The sequence below is a fragment of the Silene latifolia genome, chromosome 10 (genome assembly GCF_048544455.1).
Source record: "Silene latifolia isolate original U9 population chromosome 10, ASM4854445v1, whole genome shotgun sequence".
Taxonomy (NCBI): domain Eukaryota; kingdom Viridiplantae; phylum Streptophyta; class Magnoliopsida; order Caryophyllales; family Caryophyllaceae; genus Silene; species Silene latifolia.
The window spans coordinates 14,273,014-14,277,755 of record NC_133535.1 but is presented as its reverse complement, the minus strand read 5'-3'; the positions used below and the strand labels follow the sequence as shown (position 1 = coordinate 14,277,755).

General features: G+C 36.5%; 1 pseudogene; it reads right to left on the bottom strand.

Moving 5' to 3' along the window:
• Window positions 1–226: 226 nt before the first annotated feature.
• On the bottom strand, window positions 227–4,519 carry LOC141607142 (uncharacterized; annotated as a pseudogene).
• Between the last annotated feature and the right edge of the window lie 223 nt (window positions 4,520–4,742).

Sequence of the window (4,742 nt, the reverse complement as noted above, 5' to 3'; positions counted from 1 at the left end):
TTTGTGATAGTCTTCACACGATCTGTGATCATTTCTGTTAAAGAACCCAGGCACTCAACGGTACAGACACATTAATCTTTTTGAAATTTTCAAAATCCATTCTCTACTTGTAGTTTGTCCTCCTTCCATCGCATTTATACTAGTGGACTCTAATTGGTCTTACGTGTGAGACTGTCTTATATAAGACTCAACAAAATGGAAAAGATGCAACAAGGTGCCCAAGAAAGATTGGAGAACATCTTTGACTTTGCGCTCAGAGATCTTTAGTGAGATTGTACTGTACATAATAATTAACTCTTAAATGGCTAGCTTAAGCTTTAGCTTGTCCTAAATTATATCAACATGGTGATTCAGAATGTACATAAAATTTTCACTTGACAAAAGCAACTGTACAGCCATAACTCACTGAACTTCTTGATCAAACTTCGCAATTTGAGGATAATTCTTCAATACCTCAATTGTACGTCTTTGACAACTCCAGTGCCCATTCCATGTACAGCAAGAATATACACGAGTTTTCATTTGACAAAAGCAACTATACAGCCATAATTCATTGGACTTTCTTGCTCAAACTTCACAATTCGAGGATGATTCTTCAATATCTCAATCGCCCGCTCTTTGATAACTCCGGTACCCATTCCATGTACGACAAAAAGGAGGGAATAAGGCTCCCATGCTGCTATAGCCATATTGAGTGCACGAGATGCGTCTTCCATCTTCATGCCTCGAAGATCAACAGTATTTTTAGACGTCCGTATCATTGGCCCATAAGATTGCTCCCCCTCTTTTTTCGCATTCATTAATTTTATATTTCCAGAAACAGGGGCCTGCATTATATATAACAGAACACAGAAGCTATACTCAGTATAATGTCTAACTAAGCACTTTAATATGTGGTAGTAAATTTAGAAAATTACTTTCTAACTTTTATAGTTAGATAGAATTTGGGCAGCGAAATTATCTTGAACCCAAAGGTTACCAACGTAGATCATTTATATAAATTGGAATGATACACTTTTACAGTTGTGGGAGATGACGTAAGAGAGTTACTCTCCTATGGTGAGACCGTGTAGCTTTCAGTGAGAGCAAGCACAAGACTACACAATATAATGCATTGTACATAAGCCTACTTATACAACTTACGTGACTTTAAACTTTCCTTACCACTCTCCAATGCTCCTTATTTAATGACATTTAACATACTCCGTATAACTTAATACCATTAGCAGAAGTTTAATGTAAACTAAAGAAGTTAAGTTACACAATTAAGCGTCATATTCCAACAATAGTCCTTACATCTCATCAAATTGGTCAGCAATAGTGATTTTCAGAACATAAACCACTCATGTTAAACAGAATGAGTCATCTTCTGTTTATCACAGTGGATACCATGCCATGCCAGACATGGAAGTTTCGGAAAAAAAAAAATAGACTAAAAATGTTGAAGATAGCAGAAAAAGAAACTACTAAAAATGTTTAAAATGTTGGAAGTTTAATGTGGAGGACACAAACATATAAAACCCTCCAAAAATTAGAACAAAAAAAGGCAAGTGGAGGTGAAAACTTTCTTCAGATTTTAAATCCATGAGTAGCCGTAAGAAACAAACATTCTATTCTGAAATATATAGTATAATTTGCTAATAGTTACATCTGCCTAATTACATTTCATACAAAATAAACCCTAAGATCTTCACAGCCAAGAGCCTTTAAGGCTTGGGGTAATGTTGCATAAGGCTAAGATACTTATATTAAGTTTCTCTCTCACTTTTGTTTCATTCCTTTTACTCTTATTTCCCTCTTTTTCTCCTTTTCTTAGTTTCATTTCCTTGTAATTTCTCTCTTTTAATTTCCCTCTCATTGTTGCACTATCTCAATTTTCTTGTTCTCATGTATTTCTCTGTTTATTTTCCTTGCCTTTCTCTATTTTCATACAATCTTTGTACTTTTATTGTTTTGACAGTTTGGCGCTAGTAACGGCTCCATACGATGATCTAAGTTAGCCAACCCCAAACTATTTCCACATTGAGGCATTGTTGTTGTAAACTGTAATCCAAAGATTAAACAATTGAAATTAGATAGAAATAAGCTTTAAGAACCATTTTAGAAATCAGATACAGGCGTATCTGGATTATTTTATGTCAAGAAGACCTCACTTTTTTTTTTTTCTCTCATAAAGCTTATTTGAATTTAAATTAACTTGGATTATTTCCTCTTGCTTCTCTAAATTTCTTTTTCACTTTTCAAAATTTGCTTCTACGTTCTAACTGAATTCTCTTATTTTCCTCTTGAATTTGTCTCTCCTCCTCCTTGTTCTAGCTTTCTACTTTTTGGATATACCCCCGTATAATAGCATGCAGTTCAATATCACAGTTCATGAAAAAAAAAACCAGCAAATTAATTAATACTAAGATTTTGCGATTAACATTGTGCGACTGACAATGTCCCGAGCGCTTAAATCAATAAACAAAGCTTCTGACCATTATAATGCACATTGATGTCTAATAAAAACCTTTATTTAAGGAACGAGTACCTTTACCCTTTCTTTAACTAGATATAGTTCTAATTAAGTCTTTGGTATATCTGTAAACGACAATTTTTTTAGATGATGGTTGGGACTTGGGAGGATTAGGGAGGAAAACACGAGTAAAAAACACAAGAAGAATCAGGAACCATACCTGCTTTTTAATGCGTTGATGTGAGCTACCAGCCATATCTTCATTTATACCACTTTTCTCAACACAAATCGAATTCTTACTTTTCCATATTGAATAAGAAGAGTCCCATCATCTTCGCAAACCTCAACAACAGTAGCTAGCTTACCTCCTAGGCGCTTTACATAGACTTGATCACCTGGTTTAAGTGTCTGCATACATTCTTTTTCACCGGAGACCCTGTTTATGATGAGACTATCTGACTATGGCTCGCCACCAAAGATGCAATTTCTAATTCGGCCTTCTTCACTAGAGAACCGTATTGATCAATATCTACAATTCTTAGCTGATTCTCAAACTCCTTGACCACATTTTTTATTTGAGATTCGACTAACTCAAGCTCTTTTTCGATTTGTTGGGTTTCCTTTGCAATCAAAGCTTTCTGACGCCAATCAATATCATGCGCCTCCCCTTTAATCTTCATGAAATTAGAATAAGAGACTATTAAAATAAAGTGACATGATTTTGTAAAAAATTGAGATTAAATGGTACATAGTATGAATAGTTGAAAATATGTCAGGATACAACAAATTATCTGAGGTCATATTGCTACTAAAATAATATCAAAGCCAATTCTCCTAGCAATTCTCAATGCATTTGATTCACCAGCACATCCCCATAGCACCTGATAGGTGGGCTGCAGTGTGTCCAATGAGAATTCCATGGCTGCATTCTCAAACCGAGCATGCATCTACTTCTTGCAGGCGGCTCAAATCAGCATAATGAGTCGTTACCACAGCTAAATTCACTCTATCTTTAATATACTGTAAGATACTGGCAGATAGAGCTACTCCTTCCGAAGGATCAGTCCCACTCCCAATTTCATCTATTAATACTAGGGAATCTTTTGAAACCACATCCAATATTTTGCATATCCGTAGTATGTGACCACTGAAAGTCGAGAGGCTTTGTACGTTCTAATGACTTCAAGGAAAGGGGGGAAAATAAAATTATTAGCATGAGGGCAGTAGCTTCATTCAGTTAATATTTACAGGTCTAGGAACCTTAGTTTTCTAAGAAAACTCAAGTGTCAAGTGACAAGGCACAAGACATGAAGCTAAGATGTGTGCCTAAATGCCTAATGCACACAAGGAGCATTTGCAAACAAGGAAGTTACATTTCCGAAGAAGTTCGAGTAAAGGATGGGTCCTGTTCCAATAGAAGGATCAGAATAAATGAGATGGATTGTAACCTCCAAGTTTAATCAACTAAACACGATCTGCCACAGATCAGTATCATTCAGGTAATCAGCTCGACTACATGAAATGCAGCAGTGGCCCGCAGAAAACAATTATCAAGACATGAGCCAGTGGAACAAGATGCAACTTCAACAATCACAAATCTATGTTACTGAAAAAGGAAGAAAGAACACACACACACACACAACTACGAAAGGGTGAGAGGAGATAGAAGGAGACAGAATTTGTAACCATCACATGATCACAACTCAGAAAATAACTTATATTGCTCATTTTAGATAGCCGAGGCCATTAAAAAGGAAAAGAATAGGTCAAATAATGATCAAACTCAATTAAAATAAGAAGAAGAAATGACCTATACACCCTAGTAGCGGAGCGCAACGTCCTCTTAACCAGACAAAGTTCCCCAATTGGAATCAAACCGGTTAAGGCGGCGGAGTGTCCCATGGAGGTGGAGGTCAAGGGAGAGAGGTGAGTGCAAATGGCGGTGGAGAGAGAGTGTCTGACGGTGAAAGTGCGGTGGCTGGTGCGGCGGAGGAAGGAGAGACGGCGGTGGTGGAAGGTGTTGGTGGTGATGAAGGGTAGTGAGAGTGACAGTTTGAGCTCCATATTTTTGTTCATTTTGATTTGGGTTTGCGCTAAAAACATCCATATTCTTGCTAACTTGACATATTTAGAGCTCATCAAGTACGGGCCGGTCCACTTGGCCCGTTATTTAAACGGAATTGGTTATAGAAAAATTTAAGTAAAACTAAAGTATATGACTGAATGAATGTAATTTTGTGTGTTGTATTCATTATGGAAGCTGTGTACATTTATACAATTCTAGTGT